General features: G+C 34.4%; 1 protein-coding gene across 1 annotated transcript in view; it reads right to left on the bottom strand.

Moving 5' to 3' along the window:
• mAChR-B (muscarinic acetylcholine receptor) overlaps positions 1 to 16,144 on the bottom strand; it is a 113,419-nt gene extending 97,275 nt beyond the window's left edge. Inside the window, exon 1 of the mRNA XM_089102666.1 lies at positions 16,018 to 16,144. The gene's annotated coding sequence lies outside the window, so the exon portion shown is untranslated. The remainder of the gene's footprint in view (positions 1 to 16,017) is intronic.
• Positions 16,145 to 17,037: the final 893 nt, after the last annotated feature.

The following is a 17,037-nucleotide window of genomic DNA, read 5'->3' as shown; positions in this document are numbered from 1 at the left end:
GGATAATGCTGTAATAGAAGAGCAATGTGATACAAACTTTATTTGTTTTTTCCTAATTAATTAAAAAATAACTTTCTAAAAAAGAATTTTTCAAAGTGTAGTAAAGACCATATTTAGCTTCAGATCAGCAGAAATCAAAACTCATAGTATAAAAAACTGAATGGAAGGTTTTGCTGACTAACATTAATATTGAACAATAAAACTTTCAGTTTAAATGATTTGAAAGGCAAATGGTAAATAAATTGCCCACACTAGTGAACTGACCATACTTTTACACTTTTGAAAGATTTCAAAATTCATCATTTTAATTAAATTCTAATAATTTAATACCAGAGGCATTCAAAAAGTGCGTGGAACTTCTGTCTACAAGGTAATTGAAACCATTGTGTGGAACTCTGAACGAGTTGTATTTTAGACTATTTAGAAGCTTAAAAATTGTCATAAAAGCCTACTATGTAGAAGTTTTAAGGAAATTAAGAGCAGAACTAGCCGAAAAACGTTCACGCAAGCTCCATTGCGGAATCTTCTTCCATCACGACAACGCCCCGGAGCATTTTTCACGCAAAAGAAGCATTGCGAGAATGTTGATGAGAGTTGCAGCAACATCTCTCTTATAGCCCACGTCTAGCCCCATTTGATTCTTTTTATTACCAAAACTCAAGCAACAGTTGAAAGGCGTCTTTTTTTAATAGCAATGATGAACCAAAACAGGCAGCAAAACGATAGCTCATAAAAGGGGGCTCCAGATTTATTCGAAAACACTGTCTAAAAGGATGGAAGCATAGTATCACCTGTAAAAGTGACGATGCTTCTAGAAGTGGCTAAAACTACACTTCATTATTTCATTAAGTATTTATAAATAATTATGATTTCATTACGAAGCATTTTTAAATAATTGCAGCATTTTAGAGGTTACTAAGATGTGAGTTTTATTTATTTGTTTGTTGGGTTTTTTGTTTTTTTTCTGTATATGGGCCGTGTAATTTAAATTAACTTTAACTTTTCTTTTTTAAGGCTGATAAAGGCTCCCGGACGTGGAATCCAAATATTTGGATTTTTTACTATTTAAAGTTTCTTTTGGTTTCCACTGTTTTATTTAAATTATGCTCGTTTTCTCTCTCTTAAATTATGTATACAAAACATTTATTTTGCTCTGATTCATTCTAATATCAACTATTGTTCTCTAGTATATTTATATATTTAAAAGCTATATTAAGCCAATTCGGATTTTAAAAATAACTAGGAATCCTGAAACTTTTTATTCCATCACCTATTGCACTTGAAAGTAAGTCTTCTACATTATCTTTATATACTTATTTAGATATACTTGCAGTTTTTCAACAATTTATTTTGGAGCAATTCTTTCCAAATTCAAATATGGTATTAATATGACCTTAATTAAAATTCATTCTCCCAATCACAGTAGTTACATAGTTATATCACTCTGCAAAAAATGTATCAAAATTCGCTCTGCTTGCGTTAATAGTCTGGTGCTGGGATATTCGCAAGGATCTCATTGATGAACATAGTTCTATCCTATTAATTTAAAATAATCGGTAATTTTATTTAGTTCAAAATTTAGTGTTTACTGTTTATTAGTGTTTATTAAATAAGATAAAGTTATTTGTAAGGTTGGTTGCTCTGGTTGGTAAGAGCCTCCTGGTTATCTTCTAGTAATAATCTATCAAACAGTTCGTGGTAACAAACTGTAAGTAAGGAGCGACCCGGCTCTAAAAAAACGTAACCGAAACTCTAAAGAACGAAATTTTGATACCAGTAGATACATCAAAAGCAATGCCGTACCCAGAGTGAGGGGGGGGGGGGGGTTGACCCCCCCCCCAAATATTTGTCTGACTCGTAAAAACCTAACAAAAATGGATATAAACAAATTTTGTATGCGTTTTTGAGTTTTTTTTGTAGACCCCCCCCCCCATTTTTTTTTTTTTTAGTAAAACCCCTTCAGAAAGAAAAACCTGGGTACGGCCTTGATCAAAAGAATTGGATTTTTTTTGCTGATTTCAAATATTTAAGCTTCATTAAGTTTAGTTTTACCCATCAAAAGTTACGAGTCTGCCATATTTTCGAAAAAAGGGGGAAACACCCCTAAAAGTGATAGAATCTTAATGAAATCACACCATCAGATTCAGCGTAACAGAAAACCCTATTGTATATGTTTCAAGTTCCTATCTGCAAAAATGTGGAATTTTGTATTTTTTGCCAGAAGAAAGATGACTGGTGCGTTTTTATTTGTTTTTTTTTCAGGGGTGATCGTTTTGATCCAGTAGTCCTAAAATATCATGAGAGGGCTCATGCGAACGGAAATTAGATGTCCTTGTACCCTTTTTAATTGACCAACGAAATTGGAGGTCAACTTGGCCCCCTCCCACGCTCATTTTTTCCCGAAGTCACCCAATCAAAATTTTGAGATAGCCATGTTGTTCAACATAATCGAAAATCTAATAAATATGTCTTTGAGGATAACTTTATCGCCCAGAGTTTCCGGGGGAAGGGCTGCAAGTTATAAGCTTTGCCCATTGTTTAAATAAAGTATTGATTATTGAGAAGTATACAGACGTTTTCAGGAGGGATTTTTTTCTGGTGGGAGGGGGGTCGGTGGAGGCGGGGGCTACGGGGGAGAATCTTACCATGAATCAATTTTCCGTGGAGGAAGGGACATTTATTTCAAGAGGGCGCTGGATTTCCCAGCATTATTCAAAAATCGATCAGAATTAAACAAGCCCCCCCCCCAAAAAAAAAACTTGTTTTTTCAGTTGAAAAAACAAGTTTTTTCAACTGAAAGTAAGAAGCAACATTAAAACTTAAAACGAACAGAAATTATTACGTGTATTTGGGGGTGTGTCCCCTAGTCAGTACCTTGCTCTTTGCGCTAAAGTTTTTTTTAGTACTTTCAAAAGAGATATCTAGTCTAATTAAACGGCATTTGTGATTCAGGGATTTGTGATTCGAGCAAAATTCGAACTTTAGCATAAAGAGCGAGGTATTGACTAGGTGAAGAACCCTCTCATATACGTAATATACGATGAAACTTATATATTTGAAATCAGCATAAAGTTTTAAGTTTTAAGTTTTAATTTTTAGTTTTAGTTTTTTAATTTTTAGTTTTAAGTTTTAAAGTTTTAAGTTTCGTTTTAAGTTTTAATGTTACTCCTCTCTATCAGTTGAAAAACTTGTTTTTTTATTTAATATTTAATAAAAATTAAGTTTTGATATTTTATTATGAATCCTCGGCTAGCTGTTGCTTTCATATTTCTATAGAGTTATTGTATCTGTGTTTTTGTGTTCATCTTCTTACTGTAGTGTTATTTTATCTTTGCCAAGACCTAGTTTTTCGAGCTCTTCCCTCCATGGGCCTAGACAAATATACATATGTGGATAATAAAACGTTGAACTTGAAGTACATCGTCCGTGATCGATCTCGACCTTGTTTTTCCGACAAGTTGTTTCGGGAAAAAAAAATTGATAGAAGAAATAATGAAAAATAAAAATTCCTCGTATTATGTGAATGACCCTTCTAAAATGATCTAACGTTCAGTAAAATTCTAGTTAAACTGTAGGGTAAATTAAATTAAAGGACTGTTTTTTATTAATTAGGAGCGACTTTGTAACTTAAAACGAACAGAAATTATTTGGTATATGAAAGGGGCTGTCCGATCCTCAACACATCGCTCTTTACGCTAATTTTTTTTTGTTTTAAAAAATAAAGTTGTGAGACACAGTGAAACATTATCGTGAAGAGCGAGGCGTTGAGGAGGGGATATTCTCTTTCATATACGGAACAATTTCTGTTCGTTTTAAGTTTTAATGTCGCTCCTTACTTTCAGTTAAGAAAAACTTATTTTTTGTTTAATTTCTGAACATTTTTGAATGCATCTTTGATTTTGGCTTACCGTACATGAATACTTAAACGAAATTTACATATTAATTTTACTTTTTTTGCCTAAATGGCTTTCTCGAAATATTGATGTGACGTAACTTACGAATTAATTTACTTAATGAACTTCTATATTCGTATATTTTTGTTACGTATATTAGGGGGTTCGCCTTCTTGTCAATACCTCTCTCTTTACACTAAAGTTCAAATTTTGTTCCAATTCTTTTAGAATAACCGCTTTATCACAAAGGCCGTGAATTACGAGAAACAGTTATGATGAAAGTACAAAAAAAAACTATACCGTAAAGAGCGAGGTAATAACTAAGGGGCGAAGCCAATCATATGCATAGTCATTTATTTACCTTTAAAATTTTGATGTTACTCCTTAGTTTCAGTTGAAAAGCCTGATTTTTATTTAATTTATGGTCGTTTTCCTTCCGGCGCCCGCTTCATAGCAATGTCCCTTCCCCCATGAAAACTTCCTCCATGGGATAATCCTCCCACGATCTTTCTTCTGGCAAAACTACAAAATTCCACATTTTTGCAGATAGGAGCTTGAAATTTCTATAGCAGGGTTCTCTGATACACTGAATCGGATGGTGTGCTTTTCATTAGAGTTTATGGCTTTTAAGGGATGTTTTCCCCTTTTTTTCGAAAATAAGGCAAATTTTCTCAGGCACGTAACTTTTGATGGATAAAACTAAACATGATGAGGCTTATATATTTGAAAGCAACACAAGAATCTGATTGTTTTGATGTATTTGTTGGTATCAAAATTCTTTTTTAAGAGTTTCGGTTACTATTGAGCCGGGTCGGTCCTTACTTACAGTTCTTTACCACAAACAGTTTGATTCTTTAACACGAACTGTTTGAAACCCATTAATCTTTATTTTTTCCTGCACGAGAGGTTGATAAGCCCCTCGTCAACACCTTGCTGTTCACGCTACAGTTTTTAGTACTTAAAAAAAAAAATAAAAACTTCTGATTGTTCTAATTAAACAACCCTTTTGTTACAGGGGTCGTTTATAAAGAATTGGGGCAAAATTCAACCTTCATTGTAAGAAGCAAGGTGTTGAGGAGGAGGCAACCCCCACATATACACAATAATTTCTGTTTGTTTTAAGGTTTAATAATGTTTCTTACTTTCAGTCGAAGAAATTTGTTTTTTTCATTTAATTTCTGATCGTTTTTTAAATAGGCGGAGCCAGGAAATCTGGCTCCGCCTCCACAGAAATAGATCCCTCCCTACAGACATATTCTCTAGATTATTCAATCTCGGTGATAATTTACCCCACACAATTACCTTTAACATGTCCACGCGTAAAAATGAGTCGGCAAAAGGAAAGCAAGACACATAACAAGAATTTCGTATTGGAATTCTGGCGAATTCCCCTAGAGTAAAATTTCCCCCGAAAAGTTTACTCCCTGGAAACTTTGCTCCCCATGGAAAATTCTCCCTGTGGAAAAAAACCCCTAGCAGAAAATTCGCCCCCCCCCCCCCCAAAGAAAATGTATGCACAGTTATCAATAACAAATACTATACGTATACAAATTTTATAACTTTAAGACCTTTCCATAAGGGCTCTAGGAGTAATTTGTTACCTTCAAAGGTATATTTGTTGGGTTTTTCAACTATGCTGAACAGAATGGCTATCTCAAACTTTTAATCAGACGAAATTGGGAAAAAGGGGCAAGGGAGGGGTTCTAGTTGCCCTCCAGCGTTTTTGGTCGCTTAAAAAGGGCACTATAACTTTTAATTTTCGTTTGAATGAGCCCTCTTTTGATGTTCTAGGACCACTGGGTCGGTACGATTACCCCTGCCAAAAAAAAAAAAAAAAAAAAAAACGCGCATCCGTTCTTCTGTCAAAAAATACAAATTTGCACATTTTTGCAGATATGAGCTTGAAACATATGTAATAGGGTTTTTTGATACGCTGAATCTGATGGTTTGATTTTCATTAAGATTTTTTCACTTGTCGAGGGTGTTTTCTCCTTTTTTAAAAAATTAGGTAAATTTTCTCAGGCTCGTAGCCTTTGATGAGTAATACTAAACTTAAGGAAATTTATATATTTAGAATCAGCATTATAAGCCCATTCTTTTGTTATATTTATTGACACAAAAATTCCGCTTTTTAAATTTACGATTACTATTGAGCCGTCTCGCTTGTTTTTTTTTATTACGTATATGAGGCGGTTCTCCCCCTAGACAATATCTCGCTCTTTACGCTAAAGTTAGAATTTTGTTCGAATCAAAAATCCCTGAATCACAAAAGCCGTTTAGTTTGATTAGATAGCTCTTTTGAAAGTACTAAGAAAACTTTAGCGCAAAGAGCGAGGTATTGACTATGGGGCGAACCCTCTCATACACGTAGTAATTTCTTTTCGTTTTAAGTTTTAATGTTGTTCCTTACTTTCAGTTGAAAAAACTTTTAGTTAAAAAAACCTCCTCCGACCCACCCCCCACCAGAGAAAATCCCTCCTGTAACGTCTGTATATTTCCCAATAACCAATACTGTATGTAAACAATGGGCAAAGTTCATAACTTGCAGCTCTTCCCCCAGGAACATTGGGGGATTGAGTCATCCTCAAAGACATATTTATTAGATTTTCAACTTTGCTGCACAAAATGGCTATCTCAAAATTTTGATTGGGTGACTTCGGGAAAAAATGAGCGTGGGAGGGGGCCAAGTTGCCCTCCAATTTTTTTTGGCCACTTAAAAAGGGCACTAGAACGTTTAATTGCCATTCGAATGAGCCATCTCACGATATTTAGGACTACTGGATCGATACGTTCACCCCTGGGAGAAAAACGACAAAAGAACAAACAGACAAATAAACACACATCCGTGATCTTTCCTCTGACAAAAAATCAAAAATCTGACATCTTAGCAGATAGGAGCTTTTAACATTTACTGTTATACAGTAGGGTTTTCTGTTACGCTGAACCTCATGGCTTGATTGTCAATAATATTCTATCACTTTTAGCAGGTGTTTCCCCCCTTTTTTGAAAATTAATTAAAAAAACTTTTTCCACAAAATAAGTTTTTCAAAGAAAAGTAAAGAACTCCATTAAATAAAAAATGAGCAAAAATAAAATCAAATAATCTACCAAGCTCGAAACTACCACATATCAATATCGATAAATAAATGAAACCCAAAACGAACAGAAATTACAATAAATGACCGAGTCAAACTCAAAACGAGCAGAAATTAACATAAGTTGGGCGCAAAACCCCTATGCCTTCCCAAGGCCAAAACAAAACTTGCATTTTACTGAAAAAAACAAATGAATGTGCATTGTCAGTTTAATATGCATATGCTGATATTTAGTAATCAAAATGTTAAAATTATTTGATTTATTAAAGTTATAAGAGTAGAAACATTTATATTTTTTCAGTAAAGTGCAAATTTTGTGTTGGCCTTGGGAAGGCATAGGAGTTTTGCGCCCAAATTATGTTAATTTCTGCTCGTTTTGAGTTTGACTCGGTTATTTATTTTAATTTCTGTTCGTTTTGGGTTTCATTTATTTATCGATACTGATTTGTGGTAGTTTCGAGCTTGGTAGATTATTTGATTTATTTTTGCTCATTTTTTGTTTAATAAAGTTCTTTACTTTTCTTCGAAAAACTTATTTTGTGGAACAAGTTTTTTTAATTAATTTTCCAAAAAGGGGGGAAAACACCTGCTAAAAGGGATAGAATCTTAATGAATGCCTTATTGAGATGCCTTATTTTGAATTAGCATTATCACAGTGCATTTTGATTTAATCTTGAGGCAACATTTAGTCTTTAAACATAATGGGCGAATGGGAGGGTGGGAGTGCAAGGGGGACTAGTTGCCCTCCAATCACTTTCGACTATTAAAAAGGGAATCAGCCCTTTCTATTTTCAATCAAATGAGCCCCTTTCAAAGTTCCCACGACAACTCATTCGATACGAAGTGCCCTGGTCTAAACAACAACAAAAAAATATTACTAATCACTTCCGACTATTAAAAAGGGCACTAGTCCTTTGAATTTCAAATCGAATGAGCCCTTTCTGAAGTTTCTACGACAACACCTTCTATAAAAACCTTATATGCCCCCAGGGCATAACTTAAAACCCTTGCCCTGGGGGTTGTAGGGGAGTGTCCTCCTCAAAAACATATTTTCTATCTTGAAATCAACTACGCTGAACAAAATGGCAATCTGAAAATTTTGATTGGATGTGTTTTGGGGAGTGATGGGCGCGGGGGGGGCTAGATGCCCTCCAATCACTTTCGACTATTAAAACGGGCACTAGCCCTTTGAATTTCCAATCGAAAGAGCCTTTTTTGAAGTTTATAAGACAACACCTTCGATTTAAACCGTATATGGCCCCAGGGCATAACTTAAAACCCTTGCACTAAGGGTTGTGGGGGAGGGTCCTCTTAAAAAAGATTTTTTTTATTTTGAAATGAGCTCTTTAGAACAAATAGCTATTTACTAATTTTGAGTATATTTGTTTGGGGGAAGGACGGACGTGGGGGGGGGGGATATCCGCCCTACCATAACTTGTGACTATTAAAAATGGTACTAGCCCTTTTAATTTCCGATTGAATGAGCCTTTTTTGAAGTTTCTACGACAACGCCGTTTATAAAAACCTTATATGGCCCCAGGGCAATGCTTAAAACCCTTGCCCCGAGGGTTGTGGGGGAGTGTCCTGCTCAAAAAGATATTTTCTATTTGGAAATCAACTTCGCTGAACAAAATGGCTATCTCAAAATTTTGATTGGATGTGTTTTTTGTAATGATGGGCGTGAGGGGGGGGGGGCGGCTAGTTGCCCTCCAATTACTTTCGACTTTTAAAAAGGGCGCTAGTCCTTTGAATTTAAAAATGAATAAGCCTTTTTTGAAGTTTCTACGACAACACCTTCTATAAAAACCTGATATACCCCCAGGGCATAACTTAAAACCCTTGCCCCGAGGGTTGTGGAAGAGTGTCCTGCTCAAAAAGATATTTTCTATCTGGAAATCAACTTCGCTGAACAAAATGGCTATCTCAAAATTTTGATTGGATGTGTTTGGGGGAATGATGGGCGTGAGGGGGGGGGGCTAGTTGCCCTCCAATCACTTTCAACTATTAAAAAGGGCACTAGCCACTCTAATTTGCAATCGAATGAGCCCTTTTCGAACTTTCTACGACAACTCTTTCGATACGATGTGCCCGGGTATGGAGAAAAAAAACAACAAAAAAACACACACATTGTGCCCACGTCGTTCTTTACTTAGGCAGCGCTAGCGCACTGCCTATGATAAGGCAAATTCAGGCTCTTAACTTTTGATGGGTTAGACTAAACTTCATGAAACTTATATATCTGATATCAGCATAAAAATCCAATTTTATTGATGTATCTACTGGTATCAAAGTTCCGTTTTTTAAAGTTTCGGCTACAATTGAACCGGGTCACTCCTTAGTTACAGTTCGTTCCTACGAACTGTTTGGCAAGGGGAGGGGCTTCTATATGAGTTTCCTCATTTGCAGCATAATATCTATTCGTTCAAAAAGTAATGCCGCTCTTTAATATCATTTGAAAACACCTATTATTCTTACTTAATTTAAACTCAGATCAGCTTAATTTTTGTAGATTTTTTCAAAAAACTAAAGGAGTTGAAGGATAAGCTCTTAGGTATATTAAATAAAAAAAAAGCAAGTTTTTTTTACTGAAAGTAAGGAACGACGTTAAAACTTAAAACGAACAGAAATTATTCTGTATATGAAAGGGGCTGTCCCCTCCTCAACGCCTCGCTCTTTACACTAAAGTTTTTTATTGTTTAAAAAAATAAAGTTGTGAGACAGAGTCAAACTTCAGCGTAAAGAACGAGGCGTTGGGTAGGGGACAGCCCCTTTCATATACGGGATAATTTCTGCTGGTTTTAAGTTTTTACTGTTGCTCCTTACTTTTAGTTAAAAAAACTTGTTTTTTTTTTATTTAATTTTTTAACGTTTTGAATTAATAAAGGTTTTGATTTTCGCTCATCCCACATGAATAATCAAAACAAAATTTGCATATTATATTTGGTTAAATGGCTTTTTCGAAACTTGTTTAATTTTATTTACGAACGTTTTTATTAGTAATAAATATACGTAACTTAGAATTAACTTACGTAACGAACTTCTATATTCATAAATTTTTAACACGTATATTAGGGGGTTCGCCCCCTAGTCAATACCCTGCTCTTTAAACTATAGTTCAAATTTTTTTTCCAGTTCTTTAAAAATGACCTCTTAATCACAATCAGTTGATCAGTTGAAAAAATTGTTCTTTTTTATTTAATTCCTGATCTTTTTATTTAATAATGCTGGGAAATCCGGCGCCCCCTTCATAGCAATGTCCCTTCCCCCCTGCAAACTTCCTACCTGGAAAGATCCTGCCAGCGCGCGGCCCACCCTCTCCAGCCCCCCCCTAACCCCCAACAGCACCTCTGAACCAGTCTGGAGACATCCCCATAACCAAAACTATATGTTAAAATGGAGTAAAGTTCATAACTTTCAGCCCTCCCCCTGGGGACTTTGGGGGATCAAGTCATCCTAAAAGACATTTTTATCATATTTTCGACCATGCTGAACAAAATGGCTATCTCAAAATTTTGATCGGATGACTTTGGGAAAAAATGAGCGTGGGAGGGGGCCTAGTTGCCCTCCATTTTTTTTGGTCACTTAAAAAGGGCACTAGAAATTTAAATTTCCATTCCAATGAGCCCTCTCACGATATTTCTTGACCACTGGGTCGATACGATCACCCCTGGGGAAAAAAAAAACAACAAACCAACAAACAAATAAACACGCATCCGTGATCTTTCTTCTGGCAAAAAATTGAAAATTCCACATTTTTGTAGATAGGAGCTTGAAACCTCTACAGTAGGGTTCTCTGATACGCTGAATATGATGGTGTGATTTTCATTAAGGTTCTATAACTGTTAGGGGGTCTTTCCCCCTTTTTTCGAAAATCAGCCAAATTTTCTCAGGCACGTAACTTTTGATGGGTAAGATTAAACTTAATGAAACTTATATATTTGAAATCAGAATTAAAATCTGATTCTTTTGATGTATCTATTGGTATCAAAATCCCGTTTTTTAGAGTTTCGGTTACCATTGAGCCGGGTCGCTCCTTACTTACAGTTCGTTACCACGAACTGTTTGATAAGACAGGAGTATTTTTTTTTTATAAATAAAATAAGTTTTACTAAACAGTAAGGGTTTTTAGAGACTGTAAAACCGGTAGGTCGGAAGGGGATGTGACAAAAAACCATAATTTTCAAAAAGGGAGGAACAACCCTAAAAGGGGTTGTTCCACTAGCAGTGTTTTTAAGCACGTATATAAAAAAAAGTTAAAATTTCCTATTTTTCGAACCGGTTATAGCGATGAAAGATAAGTATTTTTCAAGCCGTCTATGGCAAAGAATATAGAAACTATAATTATAAGTAAATAATAAAAAACAACAAACGAGACCGCCACCAGTAAACAGAAAAGACTAAAACAAATTTAAAAAAAAATAAATTAAATTAATTATTCTGTTGCGCAATAATCCTGCTATCAGCTACTATCGAAGAAACTCTCTTTGGTCTAATTGGTAATCTAGTCCCCAGGTGATTGTTTAAGATCTTAATTCCCTTATTGACTGTTGATTCACTTTTCAAAAGACAAACCTAAATTAAGTCAATATTTAAATTTCCCGTGTTTATTGACAGAATGGCAAACATATGTTTCTAATTTCTGTAGCCTCCCTCGGACACTGAGAAAAACCTCTATCATTAGAAATAGCCGTGGCCTTCTCAGATTGTACAAAATGTTCAGGTTGAAAGAAAATATGTTCAGCCAGAACCGAAACAAAAGCTTCAGGAGGCTTGCTTAATTGTAGGTTTATTTTTATTGAATTCTGATGCTCAATATATCTTTCAAGAAATTGTTGATGAGTTCTACTAATATAAAACTTCCCATGAGAACAAGGAATTTTAAATTTTACAATTTGCCTCCACACAATGATAGATATTTGAATTTTTTGATTTATGAAATTACGAATATTTTTTGAATTTTAAATTTATTGAATATTTGAATTTTCATTCGTGCCACCCTGTTTCGGTGATATGTGGGGTTGTAACCTCACTGGTAGATACAGCGTTCAAAATTTGTTCCCATGAGCTTCTAGATTCTGAATTGTTGCATTTGAGGGATATTTTATTTTGTAATAGTTACCCGATTAAATTCACTGATAAACTAATAAAAATAGACGCTTTAAACATAATAATAGGGTTATTGGAGTTTCACAGTCTTCAGAATTAAATGTGTCTAAAAGTTTCATTTATTCGCCTTATGTACCTGTTTTGGGGGAGAAGCTTAAACAAATTTTGCGTAAACATAACATTAACAGATGTTTCCAATCACTGAGACCAAAAGGTAGTTTCTTTAATCCCGGGCAGGATTTCACCCGGGAAAATTTAGTTAGTGGGGTGTTTAAAATACCCATGAAGCATACCCATGAAGCATAACTTTTTTTCTATCTTATATTCAGCTATTCTTAACTAAGTGTTATTATGTGCAGCTATGATCTGCGTCTTTCATCGGCCTTTACCGTGTCTTTTTTATGCTTCTTTTTTTTGCCTCGTTCCTTTAATTCACTATTTCGTGTCTGTTTTTTAAAGTATTATTTTTATTATGTGTTTTATTCCTAAGGCTCTTTTTTTACGTATTTTTTAACTTCTTTGTTCATCTTTTGTTTCTCATCTACGAGGTATATTTTGTTTCTTGCCATTCGACTTTTCTCATTTTTGTCTTCATTTTTGTATCACCTAGCTAGACACGCTAAGGCGAGCAAACAGTTCGTGGTAACGAACTGTAAGTAAGGAGCGACCCGGCTCAATAGTAACCGAAACTCTAAAATTGGAATTTTAATAGCAATAGTATATCAAAAGAATTGGCTTATTTTGCTGATTCAAATATATAGCCGAAGTTTAATTTCCAAGTATATAAGTTTAGTTCTACCCATCGAAGACTACGAGCCTAAGAAAATTTGCCTGATTTTTGAAAAAAGAAAAAAAAATACACCCCCTATAATTCATAGACTGTTAATGAAACTCGCACCATCTGATTCATCGTATCAAAGAACCATAATGTGGAGGTTTCAAGCACCAATCTACAAAAATGTGGAATGTTGCATTTTTTTTTTTTTTTTTTTTTTTTTTTTTTTTGCCAGAAGAGAGATCACAGATGCCTGTTTATTTTTTTCCTCAGGGGTTGTTGTATCGGCCCAGTTATCCTAGAATATCGATAGAGGGCTCATTCTAACGGAAATTAAACGTTCTTGTGCCCTTTTTAAATGACCAAAAAGACTAGAATTTTCTTCGGGGACGATTTTCCACGGGGAGAATTTTTCTTGGGAGGGAAGTTCCAAGGGGGTGAATTTTTCATGGGAAATTTTACACTGGGGGAATTTGCCAGAATTCCTATACAAAATCCTTCTTATGTTTTGCTTTCTCTTTGCCGACTCAATTTTACGCGTGGAGATGTAAAGGGTAATTGTTCGGGGTATATTTTTCACAAGGATCAAGTTGTCTAGAGAATATATCCGTGGAGAGGAGGTATTTTTCCGTGGAAGTGGAGCCAGATTTCCTGGCATTATTTAAAAATGATCTGAAGTTAAATTTTTTTTAAACAAAGTTTTTTCAACTGAAAGTAAGGAGCAGCATTAAAACTTAAAACGAATAGAAATTACCTTAATTTTGTCACTATCGCTGTGATATAAATTGTCCAAGTTAGTAGGAATTTATAGTAATATATGATTTCTGGCTATACAATGTCTAAAAAAAAGGCCTCCATAGTATGGCCTTCTCCCATCCCCAAGTTTGGTTGGACCACTTCGGAAAGGATCTTTGCTGCAGCCATTTTTGGAAAATTAACCAATTAACGAAAAAAAGATGAATTATTTAGTGTGCCAATTTTAGTAGACGCCTCTTATCCTTACCCAAATACGGCAATATTCTGGGGAGAGTATTTCTAGGGTTAGGGCTCTTCGATTATAACAGAAAAATGAGTAAGAAATACTTTTTGGCTTAATCCTACTTTTTAGGCTAAAATGAAATAAAACGTAGATAGCTCGACCCCGTCTTAAAAATAAGGGATAATCGATTGCCAAACATTTTGCTTTCTGGTCATCCAATTGGGGTCAGACAAAAGGCAGGCCGTCCCGGAATGGGGGATTAGAGATCGCAAGAAATGATTCAAATGAGACTAGAATAGTATTGCCAAGGAGTAAAAAGTGGAGCTCTTAACAGATTAGGCTGGAGAAAGAGCGTGTGGAGCTGTGTAAGTCTCCCGTGGTTTGTCGCTGCAATTATTGTCACTGCAATTTGTCGCTGCAATTAGTAGTAAGAGTAGTGGCATATTGTCTGACGTCTTTATTTTAGGTTGAATGACGTACAAATAAGCTTTCAATGTCGAGTAAAGGATTTATCCTTTTTCTCCTTTTGCTCTATATCGAATTGCTCTATATCGAATTTCTCCTTTTGCTCTATATCGAATTGCTCTATATCGAATTTCTCCTTTTGCTCTATATCGAATCGCTCTATATCGAATTTCTCCTTTTGCTCTATATCTATATGCTCTATTTATTTCAATTGTCTCTCTGGGATATATTCTAATTATCGGCCAAGTTGAAATGCAAGGTGGAAAGCGGTCATTTTTTGCTCATTTTAGGATCCTAATAAAATGGGCTTCTATTGTTTTGAGTTAATAACTTAAAATAAAATTGCTTATTTTTCAATTTGTCATCTATTGGTATCTTAAAAGTATTCTGTAGTAAATCAAGGAATATTATATTATGTTATTGTATTATATTATGTATATTATATTGAGGAATAAGTTTGGTTTAATTTTGCCCTTAAAAATATCCAAAGATAACAATTAAACGAAAAGGGTGGAGAAACCATAAATTAAAAACTATTCTTTTTTCTTAAGAGAATAATTTATTTGCTTATTTAATTATTTTTTTATTTGATTGCTTGTTCTGTTTGAATGTTTTGGTTGTTTGGTTGTGTTTTTCATTGTATTTTGTAATCTTGTGAATCTATTCCATTCAGCTTAATACTTTCTTCCATGCTCCAAAAAAATGGTTAATTTTTGAATGTTTCTATGTTAAACTAAAATACATTTTACTTGTATTTAAGGTTAGGACCCAAAAGTAGAACCGAAAACCCCGAAATACAGAGCAATACCCATATCTTAATGGAGTCTGGACCACTACTAGTCGCAAGTTAGTTTCTTTCGAATTGCAGATTTTAACGGTTACATTTTATTGTAGAGAACAATTTTATCTTTGATTTGCTGCTATTTCCCTTCATAATTATTTGTGAGAGTGACTATTGGCGGTAAACTCAAAATATTCTGTTCAACTTAGCAGTTTCTTCTATACTCTTAAAAAATGTTAAAGTATGGACTATTTTCTTTATACGGAAATATCTTTCCTTTATACTCAAATATAACTCAACAAATTAGGACGCAAAAGCAAAACTTAAAGTAAAAAGCCATGGCCTTCACTTAATGAAATCCGTACTGATGCTTTTCTCAAGCCATCTCTTTTTTAATTGTCGTTTTAATGGTTATATATATATATTTTTTTAAATAGCTTGGATTTTTTTTTCTCTTTCTAATTTTGTTCCTGGGGTTGACTGAATTCACTATAAGATAAAATGTCTAATTCATTATTTTTGTTTCCTACATGTCCTCAAAAAGATTTAAAAATTTTCAACGTCTGTTGTGATTTATCGGTGGATTAAACCAATGCGCAGTAGATGGGGGGAGAGCTACTTAGGGCCGCTGTTGGCATGCAATATTCCCTGTTTATTCTTTGTATCGACCAAATATTGAAAAAGAAAAATTTTTTTAAAATATTAACGGTCTCTCTATATAACTGAAAACACTTGTCATAAATAATACCTGAAGTATATATTGAATCCCAACCGGACTCCCTCAAAAGTAACAACAAGTGCTCAAGCTGTGCCTTGGAGTTGTTTTACCCATTTAATGTAATTCATGCTTATCAATTCTGTTTATAATTTCTTTATACCAGATGTTCCTCAATTTAACGTAAAGCTAAAACGCAAAAATATACCTTGTAAGGGATATAAAAAATTCATAGCCGTATCAGTTTCAAAAGTTTTATTGCTATAACAAGTAACACATATCTATCCTTCCAGTTTTTAGACTAAGTCACTGAAAATCAGCGGGGTAAAGAAGCATTTTGTTGGCTTCCCGGGGACAGCCGCATTTAAGACTGATGGACATGTTCCCGCCCTTCAGGCAAGTACATTTCCCTGATTCCAAAAACACTCGTACCAAAGGGGAAAATCACTGAATAACAGTGTTCTTTTGGTTCGCTTTCGCAGTGTGTTTCCTTATGTGTTTATGAATTCAACAAACTTATTGAAAATGCCATAAGTCAGTTTAATTGAGCTAGTTTTATGGATGTATGTTTCGCAACTTTCGGAGAAATAATTATTGTTTGCATTTCAGTTCGATTTCCTTCTTTACTTCCAGCAGAAAATATTAGTTTTTTTTAAATTAGATTTTGCCGTTGTTTTGTTTTGTTTTTAATACACAATAAACCCAACCAAAAAACATATTTTTCTAATTTTGGCGATGAGGCAAAAACCTAGTTCAGGCTGAGCTTTGTTTATCTAGGGTATTAAATAATTGCTTTAATTTGTATCTCTCTCAAACTTTCCGATGAAATACGTCTAAAAACAAAAAAAAATTTTTAAACACGAAAAACGGGTTTTAATTTTCTAACAAGCAGTGAACTACTAGAAAATTAAAACCCGTTTTTCGTGTTTAAAAATTTTTTTTTGTTTTTAATGGAAAAGCAGTGTGGTCTAAGAAATTAAATACGTCTAAAATAGTCGTATTTTTAACAATCAGTGGTATGTTTGAGGAGACGAAAAAAAGTTGTAGGTTTGAGGAGAGGAAGTGCATGTAATCAGTGGTATGTTTGAGGAGGAGGCGCAAACAGAAGATGTGATTAATTATAAAAACCCATATTTTGATCAATAAAAATTTTAACCAGTGGTATGTTTGAGGAGACGAAAAAAAGTGGTATGTTTGAAGAGAGGAAGCGCATATTATCAGTGGTATG

The sequence above is a fragment of the Artemia sp. Qi Xiang Cuo genome, chromosome 16 (assembly GCF_049724085.1).
Source record: "Artemia sp. Qi Xiang Cuo chromosome 16, ASM4972408v1, whole genome shotgun sequence".
Taxonomy (NCBI): Eukaryota; Metazoa; Arthropoda; class Branchiopoda; order Anostraca; family Artemiidae; genus Artemia; species Artemia sp. Qi Xiang Cuo.
The sequence above is the reverse complement of the archived record's forward strand: the minus strand, read 5'-3'. Positions and strand labels throughout refer to the sequence as shown.